Raw genomic sequence first — 18,852 nt, 5'->3', positions numbered from 1 at the left:
CAAAAATAAATTATTACAAGTGCATTCAACTGATTGTTCTGATGCTGAAGATCATACTTAGGGCCTCACAAATGTGAGGCAAGCTCTCTACCACTGAGTAACAACCCAATCCTGATTACTTCATTTTTTACGTGTGTGTGTGTGTGTGTGTGTGTGTGTGTAAGAACCTTCTCACCCTAAGCCTAGGTAGGCCATGAACTTGTGATCTTCCTGCCTCAGACTACCAAAGGCTAAGATTAGAATCACTTATTACCATACCTGTCTTCAATTTGTTTCTGTTTTGGTTGATTGTGGGCCTTGAACTCAGGCATGTCCCTGAGCTTTTATGTTCAAGGCTATTGCTCTTCCACTTTGATCGCCAGATCCACTTCCAGTCTTTTGGTGGTTATATGAGAAAATACTTGCAAACCATATTATCTGAAAGGACTTGTACTCAGACTATATTTAACAACACAATAATAAAATACCAGATAATCCAATTAAACAGAGGCAAAGTCATATAAAAAGTACTCACAAATATGTAGAGAAAATAAAACACTCATACACTACTGATGGAAATGTAATATAAAGCAACACTTTGGAAAACAGCCTAGTAGTTCCTTAAACAAAGTTACCATATGATCCAGAAATTTTACTACATTATATATCCAGGAGAAATAAGAGTGACATGAAGTTCACAGCATTATTCATATTAATCAAAAGATAGAAACAATCTAAATATCTGTCAATTGATAAAATACAAATAAAATGTAGTGTGTCCACATAATGGAATACTACTTAGCCATGAAAAGGAATGCAGTACTGATACATTCCACAGTATGGGTGACCAAAAAAAAATAAGGCACAAAAGTCCACATTATATAATCCTACTTACATGAGTTAGAAAAATCTATTGCAACAGAAGGTAAATTAGTGGGTGCTAAGGACTGGGGGAAGAAAAAGTTATACAGTGGTTAATGGGTAGGAGCTTTTTCTTGGAGGGGGATGGTTAATAAAAATGCTTTAGAACTAGATAGTAAGGATGAGTACATGTGTGTAAATACAATAGTCCTCTTACTTTCAATTTGTTTTCTGCAGTCAACCACAATTTGAAATATTAAATAGAAAATTCTATACAGGGCTGGAAATATGGCCTAGTGGCAACAGTGCTTGACTCCTATACATGAAGCCCTGGGTTCGATTCCCCAGTACTACATATATAGAAAATGGCCAGAAGTGGCGCTGTGGCTCAAGTGGCAGAGTGCTAGCCTTGAGCAAAGAGAAGCCAGGGACAGTGCTCAGGCCCTGAGTCCAAAGCCTACGACTGGCCCAAAAAAAAAAAAGAAAAAAAAGAAAATTCTATAGATAATTTGTTTTCAATTGTGTGCCATTCTGAGTTTCATCCTGCTTTATCCTATCCTGTGCAACTAGAGCTTGAACCAACTTTTGATCCCAGAAGACTAAACACAGTACAATATGATACTATGAAAGAGACTATATTCATATAACTATAATTATATTATTTAACTTTATATTATGCGTAAGTATCCTATTCCAAATTACTGGTTTTAACTGTTATCTTACTGTGTCTAGTTTACAGATTAAATTTTCTCATAGGTATTCACATATAAGAAGTAGTAGTATATATATAGTTCATTCAATGTCTGAAGTTATCCATAAAGATCTTGTAACATAGCCCGTGGACAAGGGGCAATTATGTATACTAATAAATATTAAGTTGTACATTTTAAGACAGTGAATTTTTTTTATAGTTTGTGAGAATGTGAGAAAATTTCCAAATCTCTTCAAACCAGTCTGGATAAGCTATGTTAGTTATCAAACACTTGCTAGAAACCTAATCCAAGCACCTTTACAAAGCAGCATATAGGCCTTCATTCCTAGACCTCCTAGACCTATACCCTAAGTAACACAAATAAGGTGAAAAATCAAACAAATAAGCCTTAGTTTTATATGTGATAAGGAACAGTGACAAGTTAACATTTAACTTATGTAACTAGACAAATGGAAGATCATATGAAATGGGGGGAAAAGCATTTTAATCCTGAAAAAAAGGCTGATAAGCCATCTTGCTCAGTGTAAACAAAAAAGATCATGATAGAAACAAGGTAGGACTTGGATACAAAAATCAGAAGACAAACAGTTTGATTAAAGGCTGTGAATCTAAGCCGGGCACTAGTGCACTAGCGGCTCACACCTGTAATCTTAGCTACTTGAGTGGCTGAGATCTGAGGATCACAGTTCAAAGCCTGCTCCAGAAGAGAAGTCTGTGAGACTCTCATCTCCAATTAATCACCAGAATATCAGAAGTGGATCTGTGGCTCCAAGTGGGAGAGCATTACACTTGAGCAAAAGAGCTCAGGGACAGTGTCGAAGCCCTGAGGTTCAAGCCCCATGATGAACAAAAAAAGATGTGAAGCCAATGGGTGTCAGTGGTTTCCTGTCCGTAATTCTAGCTACTCAGAAGGCTGAGATCTGGAGGCTCATTGTTCAGAGCTAGTCCAGGCAGAAAAGCAGGGTTGGAGGCATGGCTCAAGCGACAGTGCCAAGCAAGCAAGCTGAGTGTGGGCAAGTGAGTTCAAATATAAATTCGAAAGGATGGAAGAAAAGCAGGGAGGAAGGGAGGGAGGGAGGGAGGGAAATACAAATGAGTTATCAAACGTACATAGCTGATTAAAGTTTTTTCTTTGCTTCTTATCAAAATACTTTTCCTCCTAATAATCCATTAGGAATGTCACAAATTAGATTCCCATGTGAAAGTTAACTTGACAACAAGTATTTTTCTTCCAACCACTTTTAGGAAGGTAGTTGTCAACAAAAATAACAGTATTTGTGGGAGGGACTTAGTGTAAGTAAATAAGCATTTACATAAAAGATGCACATATAAGATGTAATTTGACCGTTAGAGTATAAGACACTTTTTAAGTACAAGACACTTAGATTGGTCAGTTTATAATTTCTGATTTTATTTTATGTAGAAATACTAATTTCAGTGCTTCTCCTGTATTTCTTTGTTTGTTTTGTTCATAGGACTTATATGGCAACATGATTTTGTTTACCGGTCTGTTGACAAGCTTTATTAGACTGTCAGATCCTTGAAGTCTTTTATTTTGCCATTTCCAATGCCTAAGAGTTCCACTGCAGAATGAACTAAAAGAATGAACTAGATCCATGTCCACATCACATTGGATGTTCTATACTTCAAATATAATAGGTGGTCCTACCTAGAAACTGACTTTTCTGTTTACTGTGTTCCAAGTCAGACTTTCTTGCCACTTTCTACAGATAAACAACTGATGACCTATAACTTGATTCCTAGAAATTACTGCTTTCTTCCAGGTGTCTCTATGCTCTGTTCTGTTCACTAATCTTTGAAATTCTAACACTTGAGAACCTGTTCAGTTTACAATTGAAGAAATAAGCTTAGGGCTGGGAATGTGGTCTAGTGGCAGAGTGCTTGCCTACCATACATGAAGCCATGGGTTCGATTCCTCAGCACCACATATACAGAAGTGGAAGTGGCGCTGTGGCTCAAGTGGTAGAGTGCTAGCCTTGAGCAAAAAGAAGCCAGGGACAGTGCTCAGGCCCTGAGATCAAGCCCCACGACTGGCAAAAAAAAAAAAAAAAAAAAAGAAGCTAGCTAATGTTACCTGACAGGTAACTAGATCCCATGATAATATCAACTTCAAATGATATACATAGTTTGAAAAGCTGTCATTTTTATCACCAGAAAGTAATGTGATGAAACAAAACCACAGCACAGCATTTAAATGACCTAAGAATAGTCATAATAGAATTATACTTTGTGAAAAATAAAATGAATTTACTGCATAAACTAAAACATGAAAGAAACCAAAGATTACAAGGTAAAATTATTTTGAGAAATACTTATTAAGAGCCATAAAAATGTTCAAACCTTTTGACCCAAATTCTATTTACAGAATGAAGCCCCAGAAATGAAAACGTTATATATGTATTATATATACAAACATTTTTATATATGAAGATATTCGTTGCTTCATTATTTACATAGAAAAAAAGTGAAAGCACATGTTCAATAATAGAATGAATAAATTATGGCCCACTCACTCACTGACAGAAAACTGGGTAATATTTAAGTAAATATGAAATCTAGAGCTGGGCACTGGTGGCTCATGCCTGTAATCCTATCTACTCAGGAGGCTGAGATCTGAGGATCGTGGCTCAAAGCCAGCCGGAGCAGGAAAGTCCATGAGACTCTTAGTCTCCAATTAACTACCAGAAAATAGTGGCTCAAAGTGGTAAAGCACTAATTTTGAGCTGAAGAGTTCAGGGACCGCACCCAGGCCCCCTACCCCCAAAAAAATCTAGGAAAAACTATTGTACAATTGTAAAACAATATAGTTACCATAAATATATGTAAATATTTAACCACAATTACTCTGTATACTTTATTTTAAAAACTAGCAAAAGAAAAAGGGGTACAAGTTTGAAATTATAGGTGTTCCCTATTTCTAAATAGCAGGTAGTCTTTTCACATTGCTTTGTGTGTGTGTGTGTGTGTGCACGCGCGTGAGCACATGTGTGCACATATACCAGTACTGGGGCTTGAATCTAGGGCCTAGGTGCTGTCTCAGCCTTTCCAGTGCCACTGGTGTCCAGCACACACTGCTCTTATAATGAAAAAAAAACAAAAAAAAAACCTTAAGAGAAACTTTCAATTGTAAAGTCCTTAAAGATTTTTAAGCTCTAAACTCGGTGATTTAATCTTACTTAAAGAAAACTATATACTGTCCTAGTTTAAGAAAACTAAGAGGTCTGGGAATATGGCCTAGTGATAGGCACAGTGCACCCCTTGTATATATGAAGCCCTAGGTTCGATTCCTCAGCACCACATATATACAAAAAGCCGGAAGTGGAACTGTGGCTCAAGTGGCAGAGTGCTAGCCTTGAGCAAAAAGCAGCCAGGGACAGTGCTCAGGCCACAGTAGTGGCAAAAAACAAAACAAAAGAAAACTAAAGAAAGCCAGGTACTAGTGTCACATCTGTAATCCTAGCTACTCCAGAGGCTGTGATCTGAGGATTGTGACTCAAAGTGAGCTTGGACAGAAAAGTCTGTGAGATTCTTATCTCCCAATTAGCCACCAAAAAGCTAGAAGTGGAGCTGTGGCTTAAGTGGTAGAACGTCAGCCATGAGTGCAAAAGCCAAGAGCTCAAGGCCCTGAGTTCAAACCCTAGTACCAGCACAAACAAACAAAAACCCTAAGAGTATGTAGTTCCTGAGTTACAATTTTTGCAGCTGTTGCAGAACTACAATTTGAACTTAGGACCTCATGCTTATTAGGCAGGCATACTGAGCCATACCTCTAGCCTTTTGTGTGTGTGTGGGGGGGGGGTGCTGGTTATTTTTGAGAGAGAGTTTTGCTTCCTGCCCAGGTATGTGCCTGGACTGTAACTCATCTAGGCTTCCCATTATAGTTGGTGTGACAGGAGTATGCCACCACATCTAGTTTCTTTCACAGAGGCGTTTCAATGATTTTTGCCAGGGCTGGGCTGACACAGTGATCACCCCACCTGATCTCAGACTACAATGACCATAGGTGCATGCCATCACTCCCAGCTATGGGTTAAGAAATCAAACTTTTCTACCTGGGACAGCCTCACACACACCAAGATCCTTCAGATCTCAGTCTCCGGAGTAGTTAGGATTGCAGGTATGACCGTGGGTGCTAAACTAAAAATGTTAGTGGTTACTTTCTAGTTAAAAACATCAGAATCATTTAAGTCATATGATAATTAGTACAGATACTGACAGCACTAAACAACTAGTTGAAATTCATACACAGAAATTTTTAAGATACTCATAAACTTACTATAAATAAGCCATCTTAATTCTGATAGCCTCCTTCATATAGACAGAGGACAATACAGTGACTCCTGACATATACTGGGAACCAACAGTAACTAGAAAAAAAAATGGAAGCTGGAAGAAATCCCTTTCTCCTAACACCTCCCAATTCTTTTTTTTTTTTTTTTTTGGCCAGTCCTGGCCTTAGACTCAGGGCCCGAGCACCGTCCCTGGCTTCTTCCCGCTCAAGGGTAGCACTCTGCCACTTGAGCCACAGCGCCGCTTCTGGCCGTTTTCTGTATATGTGGTGCTGGGGAATCGAACCTAGGGCCTCGTGTATCCGAGGCAGGCACTCTTGCCACTAGGCTATATCCCCAGCCCTCCCAATTCTTAATATGTACATCTGAATTTACATGGGTCACAGTTAATCTTGAATTTACCAATTGGGTATTTTTGGGGTTTTTTGCTAATACTCATTTGAATTCTGGGTCACATGCTTGCTTGGCTAATTTTTTATCTACTACTTGAGCCACACAGGCAAAAAGCTGGTTATTTTGGAGATGGAGTCTTGCAGACTGTTTTTTACCCGCTGGAGTTGAACCACAATCCTCTGCATCCTTAGTTAACTGAGTAACTAGGATTTCAGGCATAAGCCACTGGCCCCCAAAGCAATTTGTTTCTTAACAACATAGAATGTGGGATCCAGAAGCTGAAGTGAGGTACAAATAGAATAAATTTAAAACATTGCTGTGCATAGGTCTTGTTCTTATCTAATCAAGTTTATCTGCCCAAGTACAAGTAATAAACTATGCCAGTGATGTCAACACTATCCTACCTTTTTGGAGGCTTTCTGTTTCTCTTCTCTTATACAGAGAAGAGAATATTTAGGAAGGCATACTTATTTCTCCAATTATTGCTACATCCCAACTTTATAATATATTCAAGTTAATTTATTCAAATATTTGTTTTTTGAGTGCTTACTATTTGTAAACTACCAGAATCCAATAACCCAGACTGGCTCTCCTTTCAGCCTTTATAAAAACTGCTTTAGAATATATATTACTTTAGTTACTAACTTTAAATATAATACAGAAAATGCTTGATTTTTCCAGTTAGTATTACATTTTAAGATATCCTTCATAAAAGAAGAACTCACAGATGGATGTAGTAGTATACACCTGTAATACCAGCACTTGTGTAGCTAAGGAGAAGGATTTCTAGTTCTAGGTCAGCCTGATACCATGAGACCATCTCTCAGAGAGACTGACTCCAAAGTACTTAAACCAAAGTACTTATTCAAATTGGGGTGTATAAAGCTTCTTATTTATAAGGTTATAGAAAACTATGAGCTATAATCCCCACATTATAAACACATAATATAATCACAACATACCTGAGTCGCCATTAAAAATGTTTTCATGCCTACCAAATGAATGGTATCATATTTATGGCCTTTTAGTTTTCTACTGCCTCCAATAAAAGTGAAAATGTTTTTCCAATGAACTTACTTTCAGAATATAGGTAAGTCTTTCAAAGCCCTTCTTTTGTTACCTTCCTATATTGTCATTTTCTTCTCTATCCTACTGCTGAACACTTAAAAAGTATGAAAATGAGCAGATACCTACCTGCAAGAAAGATACCTTGTTCAAACTGCTCTAGTTTATATACTGGACAGTAAATCAGAAGTCTTACAGATAAAATGAAAATGTGTAGAGAAGACAGATCCATTTAGACAATCGTATAAATCTTACTGAAAATTATATCTGAATTTTAAATACCAGAACCCAAGTATATAAGCAAAAAGTATTTAAAGGATACTTATTTTTGATAATTACTTTTAAAATGCTAAAAGTTATTTAATCGAATAAACTGTGTGTCCAGGTCACTCTCAGAATAAAAGAAGAGCTAGAAAAGGAATAGATCCAAGTGATATTTGGGAAAGTATTACAATGTCTGGACTGAATGATCAACTCAGGTGAAGAGATGCAGTTAAAGAAAACAGATCAAGGATCATACATATTGTTTCAAGTTTAAGTAACTTAGTTGATGTAGAACATTATTTACTTCTTATATTTGCAAGAACAGTTTCTCCCTCCCTCCCACCCCTCTCTCTTTTTCTGCTTTAGTAACCAGGGGTGGGAGTAGTAAAAGTTTAATTCAGATCTTTTTATTTGACCTTTGAATTTCTAATATTTTGGTGACTATTGGAAATTCATTGGTAGAAAACTGGATCTGGAGAGAGAAGTATCTAAGGCTGTTCCTTTATTTTTCAATAATACTGTTAAATGAAATTTAGGTTTTTAAAAAAATTTTGGTGAATGTCTTAAGGCTGAACTCGCAGCTTGGTTGCTCTACCATTTGAGCCATGGCTCCATTCTGGATTTTTGCTGGTTAATTGGACACAATTTCATAGACTTTCCTACCCAGGCTAGATGTGAACAAAATCCACAGCTAGGATTACAGGCCTGAGCCACCCATATACAGCTCTAACTTTCAATGTAGGAATCTTCTAAGACATAAGCAAAACCCTGCATCAATCTTTTTATTTTAAATTTATTTTTCTTATCTTTACATAGTTGTACAAAGATGTTTCAATTGAACATCTTGAACATTATATTGATCAGTATCAATTTATTAAAAATACTAATAATGAGGAGCTATGTCTAATTTAAACCCATACGAAATTTCAACTTGGCCATTCCAAGAAATAAAACTTCATATGGCCTACATTCAGATGATTAATTTAACTGAAATTGGCAACCCACAATCCTATTAGATAAAAGACAACTAAAAGCAGTTTTTTTTTTTGGCCAGTCCTGGGCCTTGGACTCAGGGCCTGAGCACTGTCCCTGGCTTCTTCCCGCTCAAGGCTAGCACTCTACCACTTGAGCCACAGCGCCGCTTCTGGCCGTTTTTCTGCATATGTGGTGCTGGGGAATCGAACCTAGGGCCTCGTGTATCCGAGGCAGGCACTGTTGCCACTAGGCTATATCCCCAGCCCCTAAAAGCAGTTTTTAAATACTGAAAGAGTTGCCAAGTCTTCGTGTTGATAAAAGTTAGTGATGTATTTCCTTGATACAATTAATTTCAGTGTTTTGTTTTGCAAATAACAAACGAAATATCAAAAGTAACAATCACTTAATAAATAAAATTTTAAAAAACAATCACAAAAATTCCCATTTTAAAAGTAAACCATAGTATGATTTATGATTTTTCTATCTTAAACATTGCTAGGTTTACAGTATCTTATAGAGAATAGTTTTTTAAAATAATGTCTTATAGAAACAAATGCATTTCATCTATACCAGAATGTACAATTCTTTGAGAAGACAAGTGATCTAAATACAGTAACTATAACAAAAAAAATCCAATACAGCTTGCTAACTTCATGTTTATGCAAAAAAAAGTATTTCTTTTTTGACGAAGTGCAACTATATACAAAGCAAAACTTTTAAAGGAATTTATCTGCTAAACGTATTTCACATATGTAAAATGACAAAGCAATTTACCTATATAAATTGTTTTAGTTTAGTATTGGGAACTTTTTAACACTTAACATTTTTAGTAATAGTAATTCATGAATCACACAGTCATAAAAGTAAAATAGCTTTGCAAAATTTCTAAAGCTGTCCATTACATAGGTACATATGTATCTACTACTTTCTACAATTTGTATATTTAAAAATCAAAATCCTGGGCTGGGGATATGGCCTAGTGGCAAGAGTGCCTGCCTCATATACATGAGGCCCTGGGTTCGATTCCCCAGCACCACATATACGGAAAATGGCCAGAAGTGGTGCTGTGGCTCAAGTGGCAGAGTACTGGCCTTGAGCAAAAAGAAGCCAGGGACAGTGTTCAGGTTCAGGCCCTGAGTCCAAGCCCCAGGACTGGCCAAAAAAAAAATCAAAATCCTATTTAAATGCATCTGTACATATACAAACCTAACTGATGTAAAAGTAATAAAGTATTTTGTTTTAAGTCTACAATCTGCAGGTACTGGTAGCTCACACCTGTAATCCTATTCGGGAGACCGAGATATGAAGATAGTGGTTCAGAGCCAGCCCAGGCAGGAACGTCTATTAAGACTCTCATCTCTAATTAACCACCAAAAGCTGGAAGTAGAGCTGTGACTCAAGTGGTAGGGCACTAGCCTTCAGCAAAAAAGCTCAGGGACGGTGCCCAGTCCCTGAGTACAAGACCTAGGATGGACATAACCACACATCGTATATGTGGGCACGCGTGTGCATGCACACAGAGAGACTACAATCAAAGAAGTATCCATAACACACCAAACTTTGTAGAATCCCTCTATTTTGAGAGGATTATAAATATAGCTCAGTTTTAAGTATGTGCTTAGCATGAATGAATAAGGCACTAGATTACATTCCTAGCACCACACAAATTTCCTTTGTACATCACTATAAACCATACCAGACAAAGTCAGATTACTTCATTACCAAGCACTCTTTTCACCAAAAGTTGTACTGTTGGACATGGTGGTACATGCCTGTAATCCTAGCACTTGGGTGGCTTAAGGTCTCCTTAAGGCAGGAGAGTAACAAATTAGAGGTCAGCCTGGGCTACAGAGTTAAGACTGTCCACCGCCCCCTTTCCTTCACGAAACAGTATGGTAGAACAGAAAGAACAGAGATATTGTAGAATTAGTCATATTTGCGTTAAGACTTCTACCTCTAACTCTCGTCAGATTTGCCACCCTGAACAAGTTTCTATTTCCATGTCTGTAAAACAAAAACACTGAAACTTCATTGGATAACTTGGAGGTTCAAGTCATGATACACAGTATAGTGGTTAAGGCTGCAGGGTAAGTCACGGGCTCTAGAGTACTTTCTCTACTTAGGTATGAAACTGGAGCTAGAGACTTAATCATTCAGTAAGTCAGTTTAACTATAGAGCCACTGTCAAGCTGGACACCAGAGGTTCATGACTGTAATTTTAGCTACTCAGGAGGCTGAGTATAAGAATAGTGGTTCAAAGCCAGCCCAGGCATGAAAGTCTGAGACTTTAATCTCCAATTAACCACCAAAAAGCTGGAAGTGGTGTTGTGGCTCTATGGTAGAGAGGACTAGCCTTGAGCAAAAAAGCTTAGAGACAGTCCCGGGGGGGTTTTAAGTTCAAGCCCCAGGGCGGGGACACACACACAGTGTGTGTGTGTGTGTGTGTGTGTGTGTGTGTGTGTGTGTGTCTCTCTCTCTCTCTCTCTCAAAAACTTGAGAAAATATAAAAGTCCTGGTAGAGTTTTTCTGGAATATGGAAACCACTCAGTAGTATTACATGCTACAAATGTAACAAACTAAACACAGTGTCTGATCCAAAAAAATCTTACTAAATTTTAAGTTTTTTTTTAAACTATACTTAACTCAAATTCAAACCTCTAAAAATAAAGATTCATCATAAAGAATAAATCCTTTTCACAAAGGATTTCCCATAAGGTTGTTATGTAACAGCAATAGTTATGCAGTAAGTATATAACTAGAGTAAGTTGATGTCTTTGAAAAGATCAACACTCTTTGGCCACATAAGTACTGAAATTTAAAAATCTGGTCATATTATAGATTCATTTACAATACTACAAGTGCTCAGATACATTGCTATGAATAATCCAAAACTGAATTTTCTCTTCCTTCAAAATAATGTTTTTACAATTTCAATCAATACAGAAAATGTGGAACAAAAAAAAAATCTCAGACTGCTTAATACAATTAAAAAATAGTTAAGATTTGCTGAATTTAAAAATACCATATATACACTATATAGCTGAATATGAACTTTATTTTGCCTTGAGTACATGATTTGACTACATGACTTCTAAATGTTGAATCAGCTGAATAACAAAAGATTAAGATTTACTAAAACAAATGAGGGAATGGCTCAAGTAGTAAAGCACCTGCCTAGCAAATAAGAGGTCCTGAGTTCAAACTCAAATTGAGTTCAAATACTTGGGGGGAAAAATTACTAAAACTAAAAATGTAGAGCTTTGAGTTCTTCAGAACAAATATAAACCAGATTAAGCATTTACTAATTATAAAGCCATGAACAATTTCCTAATACATTTTAGCTTCAGTTTCTTCACCTGTAATTTGTGGTTATTAACTGTTTGTACTTTACTAGCTGGCTAAGATAACATTCTGAGGAACATAACACAAATTCTGGCAAATAAGCCTTTAAAATCTCTTAAGGCAAAATCTTAGCGGGCAATGCTATATCATGAAACTATATCTCTTAATAATACTACTATGGGAATAAAAAGGAATATGCCTTAAAACAAAATGCAATGTGACAAAATTCATCAAAAATAACTCCAGATTTGTACCAAAACAAAAATCACATGCAAGAAAAATATCTAAAATTACTTTAACTACTTTACTTACTAGGGAAAAATATTCTAGACACATAAAATTCCCTTTAAAATTGTAATGAGGACCGTAAAGAGATTTTGTAAAATTACTTTAAACTCAAATAGTAACTAAAGTCCACTCTATTAATTTTTAGAAATAAAAGAATTTTACATTACATAACATTTACTACAAATCATTTGCATTCCTTAATAGGGACAGAGGAAAATAAAATCAGTCAAATACCAAACATATATACACAAAACTGGGATTTGTAATGTAATGTACTATTTTCATGCCATAAAAATACAATCAAGAAACATGTATCATCTCTAGAAAGTATCAAGGAATCCCTTTAACTGACTTGCTATATGCATCTATAATCATCCTAAGGCCTCTTTCAAGTTTTCCATAAAGATTGGAAATTATGCTGACTACTTCTCTCATAGGAATATGAGAATATTTGTAAACAGACTCAGGTCAAAGTAAGTAATTTAAATACAAAGAATTATGATAACTGTGACAATTGCTAGAAATAGGGAAAAACTGCCTAAAAATAATTTTAAAGCAATCTTAAATGTCTGTAAGACTACCTACCATTAACTACCAGTAATTTACTATTTGTTTTATGCTAAATGTGATCAACAGAATCAAAGCCACATTTCTCTAATATGAATTTTATTTATCCCAGACTTCCTATTACTTAATATGAAAGTGAAATACTTTAAAATTTTTGAATTACTTATAAATTACCTAGTAAGAACAAAACTAAATAAAGTTATGTGAAACTCAAAGTTTTTACTTACTCTTGTATTATTAATTGGGCATCTTATTTTGAGAAAGTAAAAATACCACAATAGTCTATGTCAAAATCTAACACAGATGGTTCAGATGTTTCCATGAAAGTCTGAAGATAGACTGGTACCAAATTTTAAATGTGAAATCACTTTAGAAAGCCCTAGAAACTACACATTTGACTTTGATAGTCTCCTATCAAGTGAAGAAAATTTCACTTATGAGTTAGTACAGGTTTGCACATCATATTTTTGAAATTTAATAATAATCAATACACTGAACCAAAATTGTTTGGTTTTACTACCATAGTACAAACTTTCACTTTTCATTCCTAAAGACAACATCCAACAATCTTTCTTCAGATATCATCTTTTTCTTCTTAAAGGTGAACAGTAATAAAATGACTCCTAGCATAGGTTCAAAAATACTCAGATAACTTTAGTGAACAGTTCAACAGTTTTAAAAAAGGAAGCATCCTATAAACACATCTTAAAACACTAAAAATAATTAAGTATTCATATTATATTTGGATTTACTAGATTTCCATTATTTTAAAACTGTTTTCAAGTTATTAACTCTTCAGACTTAAAAAACAACAACCAATAAACCAATAAACACCTTTCAGTGTATACTAAGAATATGTCTCCAAATAATGTAACTAGAACTACAAAACTACTGGACTGCTTAATGGTTGCCTCTTTATACTGAATTTTTTTAAAGAGAGGGATGTAAAATAAGTCACTAGTGAATATCTCAGTCTATATAAGAGGTAAAACAGATTTCCTGTATTCCTTAGTAAAACACAAATTGTCTTTTCCAACTGTTATCAGAATTTTCTTCTTTAAAAAGGACCCATTTCATTGGTCTGAGCCAAACAACAACAAAAATCTTCAAGTACTTTCAAGTAATGGTCATGCTATCTTAATGAAAGATAGCCACACCTCTATTACTTAAAGATTATTACATATGTAGGATTGGAAAACTAAGGTGAAGAACTGTAATATAATTCCAAAGACTCAAGAAAAAAATCATAAAATTGATATGTCTCACACTGATTCAAATATCTGCATAAGGCTCCCTTTAACTATAAAACTCAAGTCAGTTGTTGATGAAAACTAAGTCAGAACTCTTCTTTCCATTAGCCTTAGTATTTCATTCCTTGACTTGCATCTCAGTATTTTAAGTCAAATAAAAGTTGTCAAGACAATCAGAGGAACATATAAAGGCCTTCAAATATTTATAATGAAGCCCCTATCCCACTCTATCCATCCCACCCAAACCTAACTCCAGGCTTTCTTCAGATTTGTTCATTTCAACATCCCCTCCCTGGCATGCGTGCACCCTGTACCCCCGCCTCCCCCCACCCTCCCGGCAAGTAACCCCCACCCGTCCAAGGCCTGAGGCCCCGTAGCAAACAGTGTATAACAGGAGCAGGCAGCACAAAGACAGGAATAGGAGATTAGTGGGAGGGAGGGAGGCCGGGATTGGGGCTCAGCAGGAGCTTCAGGCTTTTTAAAATTCAAACTGCTCCCTGACCAATACAAATCACGGACACGCTACTGACTACTACACGGATTTATAGCATTAAAAACATGCCTAGTACGTGACAGCTATATTAACTTCACTCTTTTTAACATGTACCCGTATGTTTCCTGCAAATGTGGAACAATTTACTGTAAGAAGGATGCGAAACTCAAAAAATTATTTCACAAAAACTTATTTTACAGTAACAATAATAAGACACCAAAAATTTGGACCAATGTTGACACCCACAAGTAAAACAAGGGACTTTATTGAGCAGTGTTGCTTCATCTTAACGATAAGTTTTCCTACATCGAGTATGAAACGAAGTATCAAAAACTCAGGTACGTTCATTTTTCTATGAAGTTTCTATGATGACTTTTAAATTGGTATTTCTCCCACTGCCCTCTTACACCAATTTACAATGCCCAAGCCTCTACAAACAAACTCTAAACACTTAACTTACTTGTGAACTAGAACTTGTTAAGATAGAACTGATATTTTTCTCCAGCATTTACAGATACATTTGACCTATTAAAATGACACCTCTCTCATTACACAGTCAAACATCATGGCACAAACAGCCAATGACAATCCTGGGACCTCAAGAAGATCTGCCCTGACATGAAAGGATGGCACCTTCTACATTTTTTTTTACATGCCAATGATTTTAGGTATAATTTAATTTTTTATTCTTTTAAAGAAATCTGATTTTATTCTTATTTCGGCACAACGCCTTTAACATTTAAAACTCTTTGTAACCTCGTACAGGTTTAGGTCAGGAAGTACCTGAGAGTTTTACGTACAGTCGTTTTAAATTGTCCTTACATAACGCATACAACTATAAAGCGGCAGAGAAAACCTGTCAAGTACTTCATACTTATCTCTGAATAAAAAGCCCATGTGCAATACACTGTCAAACAAAATAAAAGCTCTTGGAGGGGAGGGGGAGTGCAGTGTCTACTATATTATGGTTCTCTATATTTAATATACATGTGAACCACTTAATTCCTTTTTTTCCCTTTCCTCAACGAGTCTTTATTAACTTTGCAACGTCCAAACAAGTTTTGCAAAGAGAAAGAATTACCACTGTCTCCGTGCCTGAGTATTTACATTTGTCTCACTAACTGAAACTACTTCCTCCCTTCATGGGGTCACAGGGGGAAGAAGGGGGGTTGTTTGTTTCACTGGGACGTTCCCCACTCCCGGACCGGGAAAGTTGTAAATATGGGGACGATCGGGGCACATTCGCTGTTAGTTGTATTGTTTCCGCCTCCTCACTAGCTACGGCTCCACTCCCGGGCGAGGCCTGTCACCGACCAGCAGTCGCTCCGCTCAGCCCGGAGCTCTCCTAATCCCCGAGCTCAAGTAGATTCCGCTGGCCCGCGGCCTGCACTCTCCGTCGGGCCTACGCCTCCCCGGCCGCCCGGCAGGAGCCCAGTCCCCGCCACGGGAGCCGGCCGGGAGAGGCTACAAAACCACCAACCACCCGGGGTGGCTGCCACCGGAGAGGAGCGAACTCTCGACTCGCCCGTGGAAGAGACCCGGGGCCGCGGAGGAAGCGGCGGGGAGGGGAGCGAGGAGGAGAGACGCTGAGGACCTGGCGCCGCCGCCACTGCCGCCGCCGCCGCCGAAATAAAGAGCAGGAATTTACCTGGGCGAATCGGCGTCTGGATCCACGGGGAGGCCGAGGCCGCGGTGGCGAGAGACTATAATCCGGGCCGGGAGGGGGGGTGGCTACGGCTCCTCTTCCGTCTCCTCAGTGCGGGGAACATGTAGAGCCGGGGGGAGACCAGCCGAGAAGACAAATCGCTGCTGCTTCTTCCTCCTCCTCCTCCTTCTCCCACATAGAAACACTCACAAACACCCGGCCCGGGGCCTGCGCTACCGGGGGGGCATCGCCACAGGCCCGGGAACCAATCCTCCTGCCGGCGGGGGCGGCCCTCCCTGCGGCTTGGTGGTGTCGGGTGAGTCGGTACCGACGGAGGGAGGGGGGAGGGCGGGGGGGGGAAGGAACCCTGTGTGTCTCTCTCTCTCGTTCCGTCTCTCCCTCTCAGAACAAAATGCCGACCGGAAGTGCAGCTGCAGGAATGACTCCCTCCGCCGGCGCCAAACACTAACAACCACCCCCTCTTCCCCACTCCACTTCCGCCACCGCCGCCGCCGCCGCCGTCACTCCGGCTCGCCTCTCCCGTCTCGCCGCGCTGCTCCGTGCCCGCCGCGCTCCTGAGGGCCGGGGTGCGGCCGGCAGCCCGGTGGCGGCGGCGGCGGTGGCGGCGGCGGCGGCGGCAGCTCGGCGACGGCGGCTCGGCTCCCGCGCGCTTCTGCTCCGGGCGACTGTGGATGCTGCCTGCCCCTGTGGATCCTGCGAGGCGGCGTCTGTGCTGCGGCGCTAGGGCGCCGGCTTCTACCAGGGCTTTATTTTCCTGGAGGCCCGAGTTCTGGTGGTGGACCGCGGGCGTGCGGACGCTCAGGCCCCGGACGGCCCCACGGGCCCGGGACTGCGGTGGATGGAGACCGGGCTGGGCGCCTGCGAGCCGCTCGGAGGACGCCCGCGATCCGAAGGCGACGGTGCTCCCCACCCCACCCCCCACCCCCAGTGGTGTCCCTGCGGCCGGGTGGATGGATGTACACTGCTCCTTTGGAGAGGCCTGACTTGACCCCGACTCGGTTCTTCCCGTGAAGTTAAGAACACAGTCGTTGGACGTGAAGACTCCCGGCCGGATCGAGTTGGAATCGTGTCTGTTTTGTGATGCACTTTTTTCGGGAAATCTGTGGTCGCTGCTGCACTTGCTTTTCGTTGGCGATGGTTTTGATTGCTCCCGAACAGTCGGGAGAAGGCCGGTAGGCGACGCTGTGAGAGCGAGCAGCTGGCGGGCGGCCGAGCCGGCCTCGGAGCTCCGGCCTCGGTGGGGGTGGAGCCGAGCCCCGGGGACCGACGGCCCGCCGCGGGCCTCCCTTCGGCCCCGAGGCCCGAGCGCTCCGGACGTCGCTTTCCTCTTGGCTGTTTGAGATGCTGAGGCCTTGGACGAGGCTGGAGTACAAAGTGTGGTTTTGAGTTATACTGCCGTGCCGTTGTCTTATTGTATAAAAAGGAGTCACTTCATCATCCGCACGCAGTTCTGTTAGCCTTTGTTTGCACTAAAAGGGGGCGGCTCTTCTGGTTAAAAGTGCAGTAGGTAAGAGTCTTTCAAACGGGACGAAATGTATTATTTGACGAGTTCGGTCGGTGGCAGCATTCATTGTTTTGTGTATTTGTGTGTCTGCACGTATGTACTAACCGTGTGGGAGGACTTGCCTGCAGGCCAAATCACTGAGGGTCTAAGAGCGTGTCACCCTTTGCCTTGACCTCGGCCTGGAGTGGCCTCCGCGCCCCAGGGAGGGAGGCACCTGCCTTAGCAGCCTTGCTTGTAGACCTGTACCTGTTAGTCCCTCGGCGAGGTTCTTTCCCCACAGTATCCTAGAGCTCGCTTTCTCAGCTTCAGAGTTTTTCTCAAATGTCACCTCGGTGCTACCCTGGCCACCACGGAAGCTGCAAGTTCCCTTGCGACATCAGGAGCCTTTCTTGCATATTTTGTCCTCTCGTTCTCCAGCAGAACGTAAGCTCCAGGGGGATAAGAGGTTTGACTTTTCCTCAGTGGTGTTCTGTCCTACCCCAGAATAATGCTATGCAGTTGATGCTCCTGATACCGCCTCCTCTCATTCCTGAACTCCTGACTGTAAATATGCTCCTATATAAAGTTCTCTTACTTGTATGCTACAGAGAACTTTTAAACTGGAAAAGTATGTAGGAGCAATGTGCAAGTATATTAAGTTCTGCAAAAAGATCACTTCTAGACATTAAAAAAGCCCAGCAACAGCAGCCACACTAAAAATTCAACAAACTCGTGATAATTATTTGCTTTGAGGTTTCTTTAAGTGGGCATGCTAGGGACCAATGGGTTGTTGTATCATCAGATCATAACCATAGTGAGCTAATTCACTGTGCTTTCCTGTGTCGCAAAACTACCCTCTACACGCTATTTTGACTGAACTAAAGTCTGAGAATTTGGTTGGCTTGGCCCAAATCCAGCATTACAGTAAAAGTTCATTCAGTAAGTTTTGGGCACAAAATGTGTGCCAAGCATGTGATTCAAAAGGTGCATATTTCTGAGACTACTAGCAAGGCCTTATTTGCAGGACCACATATGGTTAGGCTACTTAATTATGCTGTCAAGCAAAACAAAAGCCAGAGAGATTTATTTTTGTAGAAAAGGTTTAGTGAATGCTGAGGTCAGACTTAGTGTGGATATTTTAATTCACCATTTAGTTTGCTGTCTATTTACACTTACCTTGATATACCAATAAATCAACTTCATC

The 18,852-nt window shown here is 39.8% G+C and overlaps 1 protein-coding gene across 2 annotated transcripts in view; it reads right to left on the bottom strand.

Annotated features, from left to right (window-relative positions):
- Window positions 1-16,610, bottom strand: part of Nipbl (NIPBL cohesin loading factor) — a 164,758-nt gene extending 148,148 nt beyond the window's left edge. For both annotated transcript variants that reach the window (XM_048368339.1, XM_048368340.1), the window contains exon 1: window positions 16,148-16,610. The gene's annotated coding sequence lies outside the window, so the exon portion shown is untranslated. The remainder of the gene's footprint in view (window positions 1-16,147) is intronic.
- Window positions 16,611-18,852: the final 2,242 nt, after the last annotated feature.

Source organism: Perognathus longimembris, chromosome 19 (genome assembly GCF_023159225.1).
Source record: "Perognathus longimembris pacificus isolate PPM17 chromosome 19, ASM2315922v1, whole genome shotgun sequence".
Classification (NCBI taxonomy): domain Eukaryota; kingdom Metazoa; phylum Chordata; class Mammalia; order Rodentia; family Heteromyidae; genus Perognathus; species Perognathus longimembris.
Note: the sequence above shows the minus strand (reverse complement) of the source record. Positions and strands in the feature narration are given on the sequence as shown.